Below are 14,039 nucleotides of genomic sequence, written 5' to 3' on the forward strand. Positions count from 1 at the left end.
AAGCCACCAGCCACGTGGCAAGATATAGATTTATAGAAATGGGTTAATTTAAGATAAAAGAACAGTTAACAAGAAGCCTGCCACGGCCATACAGTTTATAAATAATATAAGCGACTGAGTGATTATTTTATACATGGATTGTGGGACTGTGGGGCTTGGTGGAGCCTGGAGAGAAGCCCTCCAGTAACATCCAATGTACCCACAGTTCTATTTCCTCTTCCCAAAGAGATCTGTGCATCTACCCTAGAGCTATTCTTGTTACTTAGACTCTCTGCATCTATGGATTATTCTGTGATTAACTGTGATTGTACTTTACTTAACTACTAATATCCACTTATAAGTGAGTGCATACATATCATGTTTGTCTATATGCTTCTGGGCTGCCTCACTCAGGGTAATAAAGAACTCAAGAAACTAGGCAACAACAAACCAAATAATTCAATTATAATGGTGTACACCTCTAGACAGAATTGTCAGTAGAGAAATCTAAAGTAGCCAAGAAACACTTGAAATTTCCAAGATCTGTAGCCATCAGGGAAATTCAAATGAAGACTACTTTGAGGTTTCATCTGACACCTGTCAGAATGGTTAAGATCAATAACACAAGTGACAGCTAATGCTGGTAAGGACATGGAGCTAGGGGATTTATTGCTGTCACAACTGCAAACTTGTACAGCCACTGTGGAAGTCAATATGCAAACCTCAGAAAATTACGAGTCAATCTACCTCAAGACCCAGCTATACCACTCTTGGGTATATACCCAAAATATGCTCCTCCATCCTACCACAAAGAAACTTGCTTAACTATGTTCATAGTAGCTTTATTTGTAATAGCCAGGAACTGTTATGTCTGTGAGACATTGTGTTGATTGATGATTGATGTGGAGGCTCCTCCACCTAGAGTGTCAATATCCCTAAGAAAGCAGGCCTGGGCTAGGAAAGGGAGCTATTCAAACATGAGACGATGACTAGGCAAGAGAGAAAGCTAGGAAACAATCTTTGCCCATGGATTTTGCCTTTAATTGTTAGCTTGAGTTTCTATCCTAATCTCCCAAAATGACATAATATGTTCTGACACAATCAGCCAAATAAACAAATTCATCACCTGAGATGTTTATGATTAGAGTATTTTATCAGCAGGATAAAAGCAAGTTTGAACAAAAAATATGGAACAATAAAATTATTTTGTTGCTAGGAAGAACCTGGGAATGTTGTCTTTTGGAAGAATGTGAAAGATATCAAAACTTTAGATGGCAAAAACCATAGTAAGTTGTACATAGAACTTAGTTGGCTTTTTTTTTAGGACCAGCAAGATTGGACTGTTAAGAATAATGGCAGAGAGTGGAGATTAAGATCATAGATTTCAGTTGGAAATAGGTAGATTCCATAAAAAAATAAACTAAACATTATTTGTATCATATTTTTGCTCCAAAATCTTTTTTATTCTGTCCATACCATGGAAATTCAGTAAGGCGGAATTAAAAAATTATGAGCTAATTCCTTAAGTGGAGTATTGATTCTGTTGGATGTTTATTACTGATGACTCATTCAGGTCTACCATGAAAAGAAAACAAGTGGGGCAGAAATAAATGAAAATAAAAAAGTAGTTTCAGATGGCAGTTAAGTGCTGAAACAGGCAAGAATTTTGAAAGTTTGTCACTATTATAGAAAAAGCCCTTGGTATGGAATGGAAGCCTAGCAAGGTGCCCTAAGGGTATAATTCTATCCATCTAAATCTTCAATTTATGGAAGGAGTAAGCAAAGTGATTCCTAGTCCCAGGAAGCAAGCTCATATAAAACCTGCTACACCTGTTGGTGACTTTCTTTCAGTTGTTTGTAAAGCCTCTACTAGGAGGAGCCTTTCTGGATGAAATTCCTCATTGGGAATATGATATGAATCTCTATAGCCTCAACCCCTTTCCTGTTCTTTGTGTCTACTGTGTTTTGGTTGAAACTAAGCCAGTTTCCTTTCTGTACTGTCAAGCCTTCAGCACCATTATAGACTCTATCTGTAAATCACATAAGATACAGTAGAAGCAGTTGCCTTCAGTGCTAAGGCAGTTTGGTAGCCTGCTGTTTTAATTATTTTGCTTGTTTGTTTTTTAAAACAAGGTTTGTCTGTGTAGCCCTGGGTGTCCTGAAAGTATACTTCTGTACACTAGGCTGACTTTGAACTCAGAGATTCCCTTTACTCTGGCTCCCAAGTCATGGGATTAATGGTGGGCCAACATTCCTAGCTTTATTTGTTTTTATATTATTGGGTGATGGGCCTGGAATATAGGTTTTGGTACAGGTCAAGCATAGGCTGTTGTGCTGAGCTTCACCCATATTGTGAATTTTAAAATTTGGCAGAGGGTATCATTCTGTTTTTCTGGATAGCATGTATTCATGACATTAATAGTGCCTGAGCCTACTGAGTCATTGGATTGCAGGGGCATGACCTTCTTCCTGCCTGTTGTATTTGTTTTGAATATTTAAATAAATATGAGTATTTTACCTCTATGCATCGATATACGCCATGTGGGTATCTGGTCATCACAGTGATCAAAAGATGATCTAAGAAATTCTGAACTTGGAGTAATGAATTGTTGTGATCCTCCATATAAGTACTGGCAATTGAGCCCACCTATATGCAAAACCAGTAAGAGCTCTTTACTACTGAGCCATCTCTTCTGTCCTGTGTTGATTATTTATGATCACCATTTATATTACTAAGGTTTTTATCTGTTCATTTGTAACTGTTTAAACCCACAGTGCCTTTTAGTAAAATTTTGATGTTACAGTTTAAATTGGGATACTTCAGGTTTCTGGAAGATGAATACAGAACTAGTGTGACTGCCTAACTCTTCGTAGGAACTTCAGTTAAAACCTCCAAGTTCTTTCTATCTTTTTTATTTGTTTGATTGACTATTGCATGGTAGACAGGGTCTTAATAAGTACTTCTGGCTGTAATAGACATGATTGCATAGAGTAGGCTATAATTCAACTCAGGGTATCTGCCTCTGCCTTCTGAGTGTTGGGGTTAAAAGCATGAGCCAATGCATTCAGTTTGTCCATTTTATTTTTCTTTTTTTGTAGTAATTGTGCATAAATTTCTCTCATATATACTCTGCACTATTGATCATTAATATGTTTGTTAATAGGCATTTCTCTTATAAGATGATATCCTATTCAAAGGGTACAGAAATGACAGGAGTGAACCTACTATTCAGTTTTCTTCTAAAGTGATTAGGTGATTACATTATAATGGCAATGTCATGAATTAAGTGTGGGGAGCCTCAGAATTATATGATTATATTGTCAAATAATACATTAACAATGTCAGTATCATGCTCTCTTTTGTACACATGTATGGAATATTTTAGAGTGCAGTGACCTATGATGATGTGCATGTTGACTTCACTTGGGAAGAGTGGAATTTGCTGGATCCTTCCCAGAAGAATCTCTACAAATATGTGATGCTGGAGACCTACAGGAATCTCATTACTATAGGTAACACTGAATTTTCTCTATGTTTTAAAATAAGGTGACAGCTGTTTCTTGATTTAATGATGCCCTTCTATAATTTCACTGAGAAAGAACAAGAATGAAATGAAAAAAATCAGGCATGTTTCTAAGATTCACTGAAGATTTTAACTAAAATTTTGCACAGTTCTCAATAATATAACATATTTTTCATATATTTTAGGATACAGTTGGAAAGACCATAATATTGAAGAACATTGTTAAAGTTCTAGAAGACATGAAAGGTAATTTTCATGTGCAAGATGATACAAATGTGCCTCTGAAGAAATTATAATGTGCCCTGGAAGTTTTAAAACAGAAGCAACAGTATAAATAAGCATAGCTTAAAATGCATAATAATTATTAAATTCTCACAAAACCATATACCTCAATTTCAGGTAGGTGAATTTCATTTGCAAGGCATTCTTTTAAGAAAGAAGTCAAGGAAGCAATGCCTAAAAAGATATCACCATTTGAATCATAGCACTATGAGAGCTATGCTATAAAACTATCAATCCATTTATTTCATTTCATTCATGTTACAAAAGGTATGCACAGTGAAGAGGTGATAAGTATATCTTCAAAGCTTTCTAATAAGCAAATAGTCCATAGTAAAGAAGTCTAACTAATATACTTGTGAATGTGCTGTTTAGTGAGAGGGGCAGTTAGAGTCAAGAGTCAAGTAAAAAAATAATTTTAATTCTTATACCACAAGTCTATGAGTATAAAAAGTTAGACTGTGTGAATTGAATGTGGAAAACTTTTATTGGTTATTCTTCCTTTACTATGTATATCATATGTCACTCTGAATACAAGTCAAATGTGCATAGGGCTATGGAAAGACATAACATACCTCTCTCTCAGAACAATTAGAAGATATGTAGCAATCCTGACATTGTGTTTACTTGTTAAATTCAATTCAAATATACAAGTAATTGGTTTTCCAGGTTCATTGTTAATGCATAAAGAAACTTACAGTGCAAGAAAGTCCTATCAGTACTAGGACTGTGTAAAAACTTCTGTTTGTCCTATTTCATTTAGCAAATGTAGTCTGATTCACAGTATAGGAAAATTTATTAATGCAATAAAGGTGTTAAAACTCTGAATTTTTCCAGTTCTCTTCAAATATGTGAATAATATCATATAGAAAAAAGATACTATAAATGTGAACCATGTAATAAAGGATCTTACCATCACAGGTATCTTTCAAGATGCAAAACAACTCTTTTTTTTTCAATTTTATTTATTTTATTTTATAATACCATTCAGTTCTACATATCAGCCACGGGTTCCCCTATTCTCCCCCCTCCCACCCCCTCCCCTTACCCCCAGCCCACCCCCCATTCCCACCTCCTCCAGGGCAAATCCTCCCCCGAGGACTGCGATCAACCTGGTGGACTCAGTCCAGGCAGGTCCAGTCCCTTCCTCCCAGACTGAAGTAAGCGACCCTGCATAAGCTCCAGGTTTCAAACAGCCAGCTCATGCAATGAGCACAGAACTTGGTCCCACTGCCTAGTTGCCTCCCAAACTGATCAAGCCAATCAACTGTCACACCTATTCAGAGGGCCTGATCCAGTTGGGGGCCCCTCAGCCTTTGGTTCATAGTTCATGTGTTTCCATTCATTTGGCTATTTTTTTTCAATAATTGAGTAAAAGCGAAATTTATTATAAGCCACAGTCATCCTAGGGACCTCCATGCTATATATATAGCCTCCATGGTTCTATGGGTTGTGGTCTGATTGTTCTTTATTTTATATCTAGAATCCACTTATGAGTGAGTACATACCATGACTGTCTTTCTGGGTTTGGGTTACCTCACTCAGGATGAATTTTTCTAGTTCCATCCATTTGCCTGCAAATTTCATGCTTTCATTGTTTTTCTCTGCTGAGTAGTACTCCATTGTGTATATGTACCACATTTTTTTTCATCCATTCTTCCATTGACAGGCATCTAGGTTGTTTCCAGGTTCTGGCTATTACAAATAGTGCTGCTATGAACATAGCTGAGCATGTATCTTTATGGTATGAATCAGCATTCCTTGGGTATATGCCCAAGAGTGGGATGGCTGGGTCTTGAGGTAGTTCGATTCCTAATTTTCTGAGAAACCGCCATACTGATTTCCACAGTGTTTGTACAAGTTTACATTCCCACCAACAGTGTTCCCTTTGCTCCACATCCTCTCCAACATTGACTGTCATTGGTGTTTTTGATCGTAGCCATTCTAACAGGTGTAAGGTGGTATCTCAGAGTTGTTTTGATTTGCATTTCTCTGATGATTAATGATGTTGAGCATTTCTTTAAATGTCTTTCAGCCATTTGTGTTTCTTGTTTTGTGAATTCTCTGTTTAGCTCTTTAGCCCATTTTTTAATTGGACTGTTCAGTATTTTGATGTCTAGTTTCTTGAGTTCTTTATATACTGTGGAGATCAATCCTCTGTCAGATGTGGGGTTGGTGAAGATCTTTTCCCATTCTGTTGGCTGTCTTTTTGTCTTAATGACTGTGTCTTTTGCCCTGCAAAAGCTTCTCAGTTTTGAGAGGTCCCATTTATTAATTGTTGTGCTCAGGGTCTATGCTGTTGGTGTTTTATTTAGGAAATGGTCTCCAGTGCCAATGCGTTCCAGAGTGCTTCCTACTTTCTTTTCTATTAAGTTTAGTGCAACTGGATTTATGTTCATGTCTTTGATCCACTTGGACTTGAGTTTTATGCATGGTGACAGGTATGGATCTATTTGTAATCTTTTAGATATTGAGATCCAGTTATGCCAGCACCATTTGTTGAAGATACTTTCTTTTTTCCATTGCATAGTTTTGGCTCCTTTGTCAAAAACCAGGTGTTCATATGTGCATGGATTAATGTCAGGGTCTTCAATTCGATGCCATTGGTCCGTATGTCGGTTTTTATACCAGTACCAAGCTGTTTTTATTACTATAGCTCTATAGTAGAGTTTGAGATCAGGGATGGTGATGCCTCCAAAGGTTGCTTTATCATATAGGATTCTTTTTGCTATCCTGGGTCTTTTGTTTTTCCATATGAAGTTGAGTATTTTTCTTTCCAAGTCTGTGAAGAATTGTGTTGGCATTTTGATGGGGATTGCATTGAATCTGTAGATTGCTTTTGGTAAGATTGCCATTTTTACTATGTTAATCCTACCTATCCATGAGCATGGGAGATCCTTCCATTTTCTGATATCTTCTTCAATTTCTTTCTTTAGAGATTTAAAGTTCTTGTCAAAAAGGTCCTTCACTTGTTTAGTTAGTGTTATCCCAAGGTATTTTATATTATTTGTGGCTGTTGTAAAGGGTGATGTTTCTCTGACTTCTTTCTCAGCCCTTTTATCATTTGTGTATAGGAGGGCTACTGATTTTTTTGAGTTAATCTTGTATCCTGCCACTTTACTGAAGGAGTTTATCAGCTGTAGGAATTCCTTGGTAGAGTTTTGGGGGTCACTTATGTATACTATCATATCATCTGCAAATAGTGAAAGTTTGACTTCTTCCTTGCCAACTTGTATCCCTTTGATCTCCTTATGTTGTCTTATTGCTCTAGCTAGAACTTCTAGTACTAAATTGAATAAATATGGGGAGAGTGGACAGCCTTGTCGTGTTCCTGAATTTAGTGGTATCGCTTTGAGTTTCTCTCCATTTAATTTGATGTTTGCTGTTGGCTTGCTATAAATTGCTTTTATTATGTTTAGAAATGTTCCTTGTATTCCTGATCTTTCTAGGACCTTTATCATGAAGGGGTGTCGGATTTTGTCAAAGGCTTTTTCAGCATCTAAGGAGATGATCATGTGTGTTTTTTTTCTTTCAGTTTGTTTATATGGTGTATTACATTGACTGATTTTCTTATGTTGAACCATCCTTGCATCCCTGGGATGAATCCTACTTGGTCGTGATGGATAATTGTTTTGATGTATTCTTGGATTTAGTTTGCCAATATTTTGTTGAGTATTTTTGCATCAATGTTCATGAGGGAGATATGTCTGTAGTTCTCTTTCTTTGTTGCATCTTTGTGTGGTTTGGGTATCAGGGTAATTGTAGCTTCATAAAAAGAGTTTGGTAGTGTTCCTTCTGTTTCTATTGTGTGGAACAGTTTGAAGAGTATTGGTATTAGTTCTTCTTTGAAAGTCTGGTAGAATTCTGCACTGAAACCATCTGGTCCTGGGCTTTTTTTGGTTGGGAGACTTTGGATGACTGTTTCTATTTCTTTAGGGGTTATTGGTCTATTTAAATGGTTTATCTGGTCTTGATTTAATTTTGGTATGTGGTATTTATCCAGAAAATTGTCCATTTATTCCTGGTTTTCTATTTTTGTGGAGTACCGGTTTTTGAAGTATGATCTGATGATTCTCTGGATTTCCTCGTCTGTTGTTATGTCTCCCTTTTCATTTCTGATTTTGTTAATTTGGGTGCTCTCTCTTTGCCTTTTGGTTAATTTGGCTAGGGGTTTGTCTATCTTGTTGATTTTTTCAAAGAACCAACTCTTTGTTTTATTGATTTTTTGTATTGTTCTCTTATTTTCTATTTCGTTGATTTCAGACCTCAATTTGATTATTTCCTGGCGTCTATTTCTCCTGGGTGAGTTTGTTTCTTTTTGTTCTAGAGCTTTCAGTTGTGCTGTTAATTCATTGGTATGGGATTGCTCCATCTTCTTTATGTGTGCATTTAGAGCTATGAATTTTCCTCTTAGCACTGCTTTCATAGTGTCCCATAAGTTTGGGTATGTTGTACTTTCATTTTCATTGAATTCTAGGAAATCTTTGATTTCTTTCTTTATTTCTTCCTTGACCCATTGATGTTTCAGATGGGCATTATTCAGTTTCCATGAGTTTGTGGGTTTTCTATAATTTTTGTTGTTGTTGAGGTCTAACTTTAAGGCATGGTGGTCTGATAAGATACAGGAGGTTATTCCAATTTTTTTGTATCTGTTGAGATTTGTTTTGTGTCCAAGCATGTGGTCAATTTTTGAGAAGGTTCCACGGTGTGCTGAGAAGAAGGTATATTCTTTTGTGTTAGGATGGAATGTTCTGTACATATCTATTAAGTCCATTTGAGTCATAACATCTGTTAGGTCCTTTATTTCTTTGTTAAGTTTCAGTCTGGTAGATCTGTCTTTTGGTGAGAGTGGTGTGTTAAAATCTCCCACTACTAATGTGTGGGGTTTGATGTGCATTTTAAACTTTAGTAGTGTTTCTTTTATGAATGTGGGTATTTTTGTATTTGGAGCATAAATGTTTAGAATCGAGACTTCATCTTGGTGGATTTTTCCCATGATAAATATGTAATGTCCATCCTGATCTCTTTTGATTGATTTTAGTTTGAAGTCTATTTTATTAGATATTAGGATAGCTACACCAGCTTGTTTCTTAGGTCCATTTGCTTGGAAAGCCTTTTCCCAGCCCTTTACTCGGAGGTAGTGTCTGTCTTTGAAGTTAAGGTGTGTTTCTTGTATGCATCAGATGGATGGGTCCTGTTTTCTTATCCATTCTGTTAGCCTGTGTCTTTTTATAGGTGAGTTGAGACCATTGATATTGATGGATATTAATGACCAGTGATTGTTAATTCCTGTTATTTTTTGTGGTTGTGTTGTGTTGTCCTTCTTTGGTGTATGTTGGTGTGGGATTATCTATTGCTTGATTTTTCATGGATGTGTTTAGCTTCTTTGGGTTGGATTTTCCCTTCTAGTGCTTTCTGTAGGGCTGGGTTTGTGGACAGGTATTGATTAAATCTGGTTTTATCCTGAAATATTTTGTTTACTCCACCTATGGTGATTGAGAGTTTTGCTGGGTATAATAGTCTGGGTTGGCATCTGTGGTCTCTTAGTGTCTGCATAAGATTTGTCCATGATCTTCTAGCTTTCATAGTCTCTATTGAGAAGTCTGGTGTTATTCTGATGGTTTTGCCTTTATATGTTACTTGGTCTTTTTCCTTTGCGGCTCTTACTATTTTTTCTTTGTTCTGTGTGTTTAGTGTTTTGATTATTATGTGGCGAGGGGATTTTTTTTGGATCCAGCCTCTTCGGTGTTCTGTAAGCTTCTTGTATCTTCATAGGTATTTCTTTCTTTAGGTTAGGAAAGTTTTCTTCTATGATTTTGTTGAATATATTTTCTGTGACTTTGAGTTGGTATTCTTCTCCTTCTTCTATCCCTATTATTCTTAGGTTTGGTCTTTTCATGGTGTCCCAAATTTCCTGGCCGTTTTGTGTTACAACTTTTTTGTCTTTAGTGTTTTCTTTGACTGACGAATCTATTTTCTGTATTGTGTCTTCAGTGTCAGAGATTCTCTGTTCCATCTCTTGCAATCGGTTGGTTATGCTTGTTTCTGCAGTTCCTGCTCGTTTAGTCAGGATTTCTATTTCCAGCATTCCCTCAGCATGTGTTTTCTTTATTGTCTCAAATTCATTTTTCAGATCTTGGAATGTTTCTTTCATCTGTTTAATTGCTTTTTCTTGGCTTTCTTTGATTTCTTCCCATTTTTTGTTCGTTTTTTCTTCCATTTCTTTAAGGGAGTTTTTTATTTCCTCTTTTTTTTTTTTTTTGGTTTTTGAGACAGGGTTTCTCTGTATAGCTTTGCGCCTTTCCTGGAGCTCACTTGGTAGCCCAGGCTGGCCTCGAACTCACAGAGATCCGCCTGGCTCTGCCTCCCGAGTGCTGGGATTAAAGGCGTGCGCCACCACCGCCCGGCCTTTATTTCCTCTTTAATGGAGTTTTTCATTACCTCTTTAAGGGAATTTTTTATTTCTTCTTTAAGGGAATGTTTTATTTCTTCTTTAAGGGCCTCTATCATCTTCTTAAAGTCGTTTTTAGGATTGATTTCTTCTGTTTCTTCTGTCTTGGTATGTTCCGGTCTTGCAGGTGTAGAATCACTAGGTTCTGATGTTGCCATATAGGTCTTTATGTTGGTGCCTGTATTTTTGCACTGGTGTCTACTCATCTCTTCCTCTGCTCGGTGCAGGTGGTGTCTGTGTCTGAGAGTGCCTCCCTTGTTCTAATTTTTAGTCTTGGTTCAGTAGGAGTTCTTGGTTAAATTGGTGCTATTGGGCTGTTTCTTCAGGGGCAGCTGATCTCAGTCGGTGAAGTATATACTTATGATTCTGGTGATCTGGTTTGGTGGCTGGGCAGCGCTTTCTTCTGTGTTCCCAGGTCACGTTTTGTTCATTCATCAACTCCTCAGCTGATCTTGTTTCTTCAGACTTCAAACTGTAGGGATCTGAATCTTCTCCCGGATGGATTTCAGCTGAGCAGGGTAGACTCACCAACACCTCCAAGTTGTTGGGTTTTGCAGGATCAGCAGCTGGGCCCTGGGTGTCAGAGTGTTCAGATTCGTTCTGGTTCCGTCCCACGGAGATAGCTTCTTCCCCGGGTGCTAGGGTTAGAGGCGTCCCTGCCTCTGCTTGTCACTGCTGCCGGGCTTGTCTACCTCTCCAGGCCACTGCTGGGCCTGTATGTCTCTCTTAGCTGCCCCCGGGCCTGTATGACCCTGTTGGCTGCAGCTGCCGGACCTGTGGGCTGCCACCAGGCCTGTATGTTTCTGCCAGCTGCTGCCGCGGGCCTACCTGCCTCTGCTTGTCGCTGCTGCCAGGCTCGTCTACCTCTGCAGGCCGCCGCTGGGCCTGTATGTCCCTGTCAGCTGCCGCTGCCAGGCCCGTCTACCTCTGCGGGCTGTCACCGGGCCTGTATGTTTCTGCCTGCTGCCGCCGGGCCTGTATGACCCTGTCAGCTGCAGCTGCCAGGCCCGTCTACCTCTGTGGGCCACCGGCGGGCCTGTATGTCTCTGCCGGTCACCGCTGGGCCTGTTTGTTTCTGCCGGCTGCTGCCGCGGGCCTACCTACCTCTGCTTGTGCCGCTGCAGTGCCTGTCTACCTCTGTGGGTTGCCGCTGGGCCTGTATGTCCCTGCCGGCCACCAGGCCTACCTGCCTCTGGTTGTTGCTGCTGCTGGGGCTGCCGCCGGGCCTGTATGTCCCTGTCGGCCACCACCGCTGGGACTGTCTACCTCTGTGGACCGCCGCTGGGCCTGTATGTCTCTGCCGGCAACCGCTGGGCCTGTATGTCTCTCGCAAAACAACTCTTAAAGAAAAGGAGTAACATGAGTGTGAACACAATGATAAAACCTTAAGATCTAATTCCTCTTTATAATTGGACCAACTTGTAAAATTAACTCATACAGATATAAAGATTAAACATAATATTGTATGATGTAATGCTTTTACATGTGTCATTATTTTTGCAGGCAAGAAAGAAGACAAACTAGAGAGAAACCTTCAATATATACTCAATGTGTTAAAGCCTTCGCACATCTCAGTACTCTTCAAATGCATGAAAAAACACACACTAAAGTGAAGCCCTATGAATGTAATCAGTGTGGTAAAGCCTTTGCATATATCAGTAATCTTCAAATGCATCAAAGAACACATACTGGAGAGAACCCCTATGAATGTAATCAATGTGATAAAGCCTTTGTATGTCACAGTCATCTTCAAATGCATAAAAGAACACATACTGGAGAGAAACCCTATGAATGAACTCAGTGTAATAAAGTCTTTGCACAACACAGTCATCTTCAAAGGCATAAACAAATACATACTGGAGAGAAACTGCATGAATGTAATCAGTGTGGTAAAGCCTTTGTATGTTATAGTCATCTTCAAAAGCATAAAAGAACACATACTGGAGAGAAACTGCATGAATGTAATCAGTGTGGTAAAGCCTTTGCACAACACAGTCATCTTCAAATGCATAAAAGAACACATACTGGAAAGAAACCCTATGAATGTAATGAATGTGGTAAAGCCTTTGCATGTGACAAAAGTTTTCAGTTATAAAAGAACACATACTGGAGAGAAACCCTACGAATGTAATCAATGTAGTAAAACCTATGTATGTCAAAAAAGTCTTCAAATGCATAAAATAACACATACTGGAGAGAAACCCTATGAATGTAATCAGTGTGCTAAAGCCTTTGCATATGTCAGTAGTCTACAAATGCATCAAAGAACACATACTGGAGAGAAAACCTATAAATGTAATCAGTGTGGTAAAGCCTTTGCACAACACAGTCATCTACAAAGGCCTAAACGAACACATACTAGAGAGAAACACTATGAATGTAATCAGTGTGGTAAAGCCTTTACATGTATGAGTAAACTTAAAAATCATGAGAAAAAATCATACTGCAAAGAAACCCTATAAATATAGTCAGTGTGGTAAAGTTTTGTACTTTATACAGGAGTAAAACTTTTTGTGGTAATCAATCTGTTAAAGCCTTTCCATATCACAATAGTTTTTGACTATCTGAAAAAGACGCTATGGGCATCTTATTATAAAGTATTTGGTAAGATCTTTATCCAATACACTTATAATCAGTTACATAGGAGTGTGTATTCTGTAGAAAAATATTTGACAATGTTAACAATCTGTTCAACATTTTGATGCCAATTTTTATATTGTTTACACCAGAAAACTCATGGAACAAATGAACTTATGAATTTATGAAAGCTTATGTATGGGGTAAAAGGGCCAGACACAGAAACACACCCTGACCATGAAAATAGAGCCAGTGAAAGACACACCCCTTGGCCCCAAAATCAGAGCTAAAACCACACTTTGACCCTGAAACAAGAGACAGAGAAATACTTTGTCCCTGAACCAAGAACCAGTGATAGAAGCACCTTGACCCTGAAACTAGACCCAAAATGTTAAAAGGAGCTAGTGACAGAAACACACTTTGGACCTGAAACCAGAACCCAGGAAACACACTCTACCCTTGACCAACTAAGCACCAAACCAACCAACCCCTGAGCTTGAAACCAACCAATGCCTGAGCATGAAATACAGCCAGTCTTTGAGCTTGTTCAAGCCCTGTGACTGTTCAGTTGGCAGCTGCCTTTTACCACCCTGGCAGAGGCAGTGGCTCTCCTGGATTCCTTTCTCCCAAATAAGTCTCTTGAATGAGTTTTGGGTGAAGACCTTTCAGTGTAGCAGTTCATAATCTCACTATTGGCTTGGATCAGAGAAACAATGGACACCTCTGCTGGCAAACTCCCTTAAAGGAGCACAGCAGAAGTAACAACTTTTCACTAGAGACTGCTGCATTTCTGCAGCCATTTTCCCCTTACTTGAGTGAAGCAGAGAAGTAACAATTTTGGCTGGAGCTGAGGAGAAATGGACATCTCTGCTGGGACACTCCCTAGTAGAGCAGAGCAGAGAAGCAATTGACAGCTCTGCTGAGAAACTTCCTTAGGGTAGTGGGGCAGAGCAGCAATGGGCATCTCTGCTGGGTAACTCTCTTAGTGTAGTGTCACAGAGCCCAGCTGTAATGGCTCCCTTTTGGAGAGGAGCAGGATTACTGCATTCTTCAGGAATATCATTCCTTACTGGAACACAGCTTCATGTATAACCTGACTTCCCAATAGTCAGGGTACCTTTCTCCTCACAGAAGTAGGTATCCAGGATATCTTTCCTTCAAAACTGTAGGTATGGCCTGATTTCCAACAGTCAGAGTATCTTTCTCTTCAGAGCTGTAGGTATCCAGGT

General features: G+C 38.8%; 1 long non-coding RNA gene across 1 annotated transcript; it reads left to right on the forward strand.

Annotated features, from left to right (window-relative positions):
- The first annotated feature begins 340 nt into the window (after nucleotides 1–340).
- On the forward strand, nucleotides 341–13,805 carry LOC143274391 (uncharacterized). Its single transcript, XR_013053040.1, has 3 exons — nucleotides 341–3,492; nucleotides 3,689–3,902; nucleotides 11,737–13,805. It is a non-coding gene; the product is annotated as an uncharacterized LOC143274391 (long non-coding RNA).
- Nucleotides 13,806–14,039: the final 234 nt, after the last annotated feature.

Source organism: Peromyscus maniculatus, chromosome 7 (genome assembly GCF_049852395.1).
Source record: "Peromyscus maniculatus bairdii isolate BWxNUB_F1_BW_parent chromosome 7, HU_Pman_BW_mat_3.1, whole genome shotgun sequence".
Taxonomy (NCBI): Eukaryota; Metazoa; Chordata; class Mammalia; order Rodentia; family Cricetidae; genus Peromyscus; species Peromyscus maniculatus.